The sequence below is a fragment of the Arachis hypogaea genome, chromosome 10 (genome assembly GCF_003086295.3).
Source record: "Arachis hypogaea cultivar Tifrunner chromosome 10, arahy.Tifrunner.gnm2.J5K5, whole genome shotgun sequence".
Classification (NCBI taxonomy): Eukaryota; Viridiplantae; Streptophyta; class Magnoliopsida; order Fabales; family Fabaceae; genus Arachis; species Arachis hypogaea.
Window position 1 is genome coordinate 43,415,785 of NC_092045.1, and position 6,000 is coordinate 43,421,784.

Here is a 6,000-nt window from a genome sequence, read left to right on the forward strand (position 1 = left end):
GCACCAGCCCAGCGTTTAACGCCAGAATTGGCTCAAAACGTGATTTTGAGTGCCATTTGGTGCAGGGATGACTTTTCCTTGACACCTAAGGATCTGTGGACCCCACAGGATCCCCACCAAACCCACCACCCTCTCTCTTCTTCACCCATTCACCAATCACCTCAATACCTCTTCCCCAAAAAACCCCCACCTATCAAATCCCACTATCATCTTCACTCTTTCATTTTCACACACCCTAAACACTACTTCTTCCCCTTTTGGCCGAACCACAAAGCCATCTCCCTCTCCTCTATTTCTCCTTCTTCTACTATCTTCTTTCTTCTTTTGCTCGAGGACGAGCAAACATTTTAAGTTTGGTGTGGTAAAAGCATTGCTTTTTGTTTTTCCATAACCATTTATGGCATCCAAGGCCGGAGAAACCTCTAGAAAGAGGAAAGGGAAGGCAAAAGCTTCCACCTCCGAGTCATGGGAGATGGAGAGATTCATCTCAAGGGTGCATCAAGACCACTTCTATGAAGTTGTGGCCTTGAAGAAGGTGATCCCCGAGGTCCCTTTTTCACTCAAAAAGGGTGAGTATCCGGAGATCCGACATGAGATCCGAAGAAGAGGTTGGGAAGTTCTTACCAACCCCATTCAACAAGTCGGAATCTTGATGGTTCAAGAGTTCTATGCCAATGCATGGATCACCAAGAACCATGACCAAAGTGTGAACCCGAATCCAAAGAATTATCTCACTATGGTTCGGGGGAAATACTTGGATTTTAGTCCGGAAAGTGTAAGGTTGGCATTCAATTTGCCCATGATGCAAGGAGATGAACATCCTTATACTAGAAGGGTCAACTTTGATCAAAGGTTGGACCAAGTCCTCATAAACATTTGTGAAGAGGACGCTCAATGGAAGAGAAACTCAAGAGGAAAGCCGGTTCAACTGAGAAGGCATGACCTCAAGCCCATCACTAAGAAAAGGATGGAGCAAACAAGAGACCCCTCTCATCAAGAGATCCCTGAGATGCCTCAAGGGATGCACTTTCCTCCACAAGACTATTGGGAGCAACTAAACACCTCCCTAGGAGAATTGAGTTCCAACATGGGACAACTAAGGGTGGAGCACCAAGAACATTCCATCCTCCTCCATGAAATTAGAGAAGATCAAAGAATCATGAGAGAGGAGCAACAAAGACAAGGAAGAGACATTGAGGAGCTCAAGCACTCCATAAGGCCTTCAAGAGGAAGAACAAGCCGCCATCACTAAGGTGGACCCGTTCTTTAATCTCCTTGTTCTTTACTTTCTTGTTTTTCGAATTTTATGCTTATGTTTATCTATGTTTGTGTCTTGTGATCATTAGTGTCTTAGTGTCTATGCCTTAAAGTTATGAATGTCCTATGAATCCATCACCTCTCTTAAATAAAAACGTGCTTAATTGAAAAGGAAGAATTGCATGAATTTTGAATTTTATAACAGTTTAATTATCTTGATGTGGTGGCAATATTTTTGTTTTCTGAATGTATGCTTAAACAGTGCATATGTATCTTGAATTTGTGGTTCATGAATGTTGGCTCTTGAAAGAATGATGAAAAAGGAGACATGTTAGTGAGGATCTGAAAAATCATAAAAATGATTCTTGAAGCAAGAAAAGCATTTCTATTAAAAAAAAAAATCGAAAAAAAAAGAGAGAAAAAGAAAAACAAAAAAATATATAGAAATAAGAGTTGTGATCCAAGGCAAATAAGAGTGTGCTTAAGAACCCTGGACACCTCTAATTGGGGACTTTAGCAAAGCTGAGTCACAATCTGAAAAGGTTCACCCAATTATGTGTCTGTGGCATGTATGTATCCGGTGGTAATACTGGAAGACAGAGTGCTTTGGGCCACAGCCAAGACTCAATAAGTAGCTATGTTCAAGAATCATCATACTTTACTAGGAGAATCAATAACATTATCTGGATTCTAAGTTCCTAAAGAAGCCAACCATTCTGAATTTCAAAGGATAGAGTGAGATGCCAAAACTATTCAAAGGCAAAAAGCTAAAAGCCCCGCTCATCTAATTAATACTGATCTTCATAGATGTTTTTGGAATTCATAGCATATTCTCTTCTTTTTACCTTATTTGATTTTCAGTTGCTTGAGGACAAGCAACAATTTAAGTTTGGTGTTGTGATGAGCGGATAATTTGTATGCTTTTTGGCATTGTTTTTAGTATGTTTTTGGTATGATATAGTTAGTTTTTAGTATATTTTTATTAGTTTTTAGTTAAAATTCACTTTTCTGGACTTTACTATGAGTTTGTGTGTTTTTCTGTGATTTCAGGTATTTTCTGGCTGAAATTGAAGGACCTGAGCAAAAATCTGATTCAGAGACTAAAAAGGACTGCAGATGCTGTTGGATTCTGACCTCCCTGCACTCGAAGTGGATTTTCTGGAGCTACAGAAGAGCAATTGGCGCGCTCTCAACGGCGTTGGAAAGTAGACATCCTGGGCTTTCCAGCAATATATGATAGTCCATACTTTGTCCAAGATTTGATGGCCCAAACCGGCGTTCAAAGTCACCCTCAGAAATCCCAGCGTTAAACGCTGGAACTGGCACCCAAATGGGAGTTAAACGCCCAAACTGGCACTAAAGCTGGCGTTTAACTCCAAGAAGAGTCTCTGCACGAAATTTCTTCATTGCTCAGCCCAAGCACACACCAAGTGGGCCCGGAAGTGGATTTTTATGTCATTTACTCATTTCTGTAAACCTTAGGCTACTAGTTTTCTATAAGTAGGACCTTTTGCTATGGTATTTGTATCATCTTTCAATCTGAAGAGTCTTTCGATCTTTGGATCTTTTGATCACTTTGGGAGGCTGGCCATTCGGCCATGCCTAGACCTTGTTCTTATGTATTTTCAACGGTGGAGCTTCTACACACCATAGATTAAGGTGTGGAGCTCTGCTGTACCTCGAGTATTAATGCAATTACTATTGTTCTTCCATTCAATTCCGCTTGTTCTTGTTCTAAGATATCACTTGTTCTTCAACTTGATGAATGTGATGATCCGTGACACTCATCATCATTCTCACCCATGAACAAGGTGACTGACAACCACTATTGTTCTACAAAGCAACAAGGCTCTAGTGTTTATCTCTTGGATTCTTTAACCGGAATCTTCGTGGTATAGGCGAGAACTGATGGCGGCATTCAAGAGAATCCGGAAGGTCTAACCTTGTCTGTGGTATTCTGAGTAGGATTCAATGACTGAATGACTGTGACGTGCTTCAAACGCCTAGCAGGCGGGGCGTTAGTGACAGACGCAAAAGAATCGATGGATTCTATTCCGGCCTGACCGAGAACCGACAGCTGAATTCCGCTATGCTGTGACAGAGCATATGCAATCGCTTTCACTGAGAGGATGGGAGGTAGCCATTGACAACGGTGAAACCCTACACAAGCTTGCCATGGAAAGGAATAAGAAGGATTGGATGAAGACAGTAGGAAAGCAGAGAGACGGAAGGGAAGGCATCTTCATGCGCTTATCTGAAGTTCCTACCAATGAATTACATAAGTATCTCTATCTTTACCTTTGTGTTATTTTCGTTCATCATCATATACATTTGAGTTTGCCTGACTAAGATTTACAAGATGACCATAGCTTGCTTCAATACTAACAATCTCTGTGGGATCGACCCTTACTCGCGTAAGGTTTATTACTTGGACGACCCAGTGCACTTGCTGGTTAGTTGTGCGAAGTTGTGTAATGCCATGGTATTGAACACCAAGTTTTTGGGGTTCATGACCGGGGATTATGAGAGTTGTGAAAAAGTATTGTTTACCATTTCGCGCACCAGGTCCACAGATCCTGAGATGATCCTTTGGGGTCCACAGATCCTAAGGTGTCAAGGATTTATATCCCTGTACCAATCAGGTGTGTAAAACGCCTTTGGATGCAATTCTGGCATTTAAACGCCGAAGTGATGCATGTTCTGGGCGTTCAATGCCCATGTGCAGCATGTTTCTAGCGTTGAACCCAAGTTCCATGCTCTGTTCTGGCTTTCAGTGCCAGCTCTCCTCAGGCTGCATTTCTGGCATTTGAACGACGGGATGTTGCTTGTTTCTAGCGTTCAGCGCCAGATCCATGCTCTGTTCTGGTGTTGAACTCCAGCCAGATGCTCCTTACTGGCATTTAAACGCCAGTAAGTCCTTCCTCCAGGGTGTATTTTTCTTCTGCTGTTTTTGATGCTATTTTTAATTTTAATATTTTTTTCGTGACTCCACATGATCATGAACCTAATAAAACATAAAAGAACAATGAAAATAAAATAAAATTAGATAAATAAAAATTGGATTGCCTCCCAATAAGCGCTTCTTTGATGTCAATAGCTTGACAGTAAGCTCTCATGGAGCTTCACAGATGTTCAGAGCATTGTTGGAACCTCCCAACACCAAACTTAGAGTTTGAATGTGGGGGTTCAACACCAAACTTAGATTTTGTTTGTGGCCTCCCAACACCAAACTTAGAGTTTGACTGTGGGGGCTCTGTTTGACTCTGCATTGAGAGAAGCTGTTCATGCTTTCTCTCATTACCAAATAACTTGGCATTTAGCTTCATGATGGCTCCTAGATATTGAGCAACTTGCTTTCCAGTTACATCTTCATCCTCTTCGGAGGAAGAATACTCTTCAGAGCTCATGAATGATAGAAGGAGGTTTAATGGAGATTTCTATGGTCTCTATATGAGCCTCAGATTCCTTTAGGTACTCAATAGGGAACTCTTTCTTGCTTGTGAGACATCCCATGAGGCCTTCCTCCTTGGGATTCACATCCTCTCCTTCCTCTCTAGGTTCGGCCATGTTGACTATGTCAATGGCCTTGCACTCTCCTTTTAGATTCTCTTCAGTATTGCTTGGGAGAGTACTAGGAGGAGTTTCAGTAACTTTCTTACTCAGCTGGCCCACTTGTGCCTCCAAACTTCTAATGAAGGACCTTGTTTCGCTCATAAAACTTAAAGTGACCTTAGACAGACCAGAGACTATTTTTGCTAAGTTAGAGGGGCTGCGCTCAGAATTCTCTGTCTGTTGCTGAGAAGATGATGGAAAAGGCTTGCTATTGCTAAACCTGTTTCTTCCACCATTATTAAAGCCTTGTTGAGGCTTTTGTTGATCCTTCCATGAGAAATTTGGATGGTTTCTCCATGAGGGGTTATAGGTGTTGCCAAAGGCGTCCCCCATGTAATTTACCTCTACCATTGCAGGGTTTTCAGGATCATAAGCTTCTTCTTTAGAATGTGCCTCTTTAGTGCTGTTGGATACATTTTGCCATCTATTCAGACTTTGAGAAATCATGTTGACTTGTTGAGTCAACATCTTGTTCTGAGCCAATATGGCATTCAGAGCATCAATTTCAAGAACTTCCTTCCTCTGAGGCGTCCCATTATTCACGGAATTCCTCTAAGGAGTGTACATGAATTGGTTATTTGCAACCATTTTAATAAGTTCCTGAGCGTCTGCAGGCGTTTTCTTTAGGTGAATGGATCCACCTGCAGAATGGTCCAGTAACATCTTAGAGAACTCAGATAGACCATAATAGAATATATCTATTATGGTCCATTCTGAAAACATGCCAGAAGGACACTTTTTGGTCATCTGCTTGTATCTTTCCCAAGCTTCACAAAGGAATTCACCATCTTTTTGCTTGAAGGGTTGAACATCCACTCTAAGCTTGCTCAGCTTTTGAGGAGGAAAGAATTTACCCAAGAAGGCCATGACCAGCTTATCCCAAGAGTCCAGGCTATCTTTAGGTTATGAGTCCAACCATGTTCTAGCTCTGTCTCTTATAGCAAAAGGGAAAACCATGAGCCTGTAGACTTCAGGATCTACTCCATTAGTCTCAACAGCCTTACAAATCTGCAAGAACTCAGTTAAAAACTGGTAAGAATCTTCTGATGGAAGTCCATGAAACTTGCAGTTCTGTTGCATCAGAGCAACTAGTTGAGGTTTCAGCTCAAAATTGTTTACTCCAATGGCAGG

General features: G+C 41.6%; 1 non-coding gene across 1 annotated transcript; it reads left to right on the plus strand.

The window, feature by feature from the left end:
* The first annotated feature begins 5,590 nt into the window (after nt 1-5,590).
* Nucleotides 5,591-5,694, plus strand: LOC112719203 (small nucleolar RNA R71). The gene has a single exon (XR_003161515.1). It is a non-coding gene; the product is annotated as a small nucleolar RNA R71 (small nucleolar RNA).
* Nucleotides 5,695-6,000: the final 306 nt, after the last annotated feature.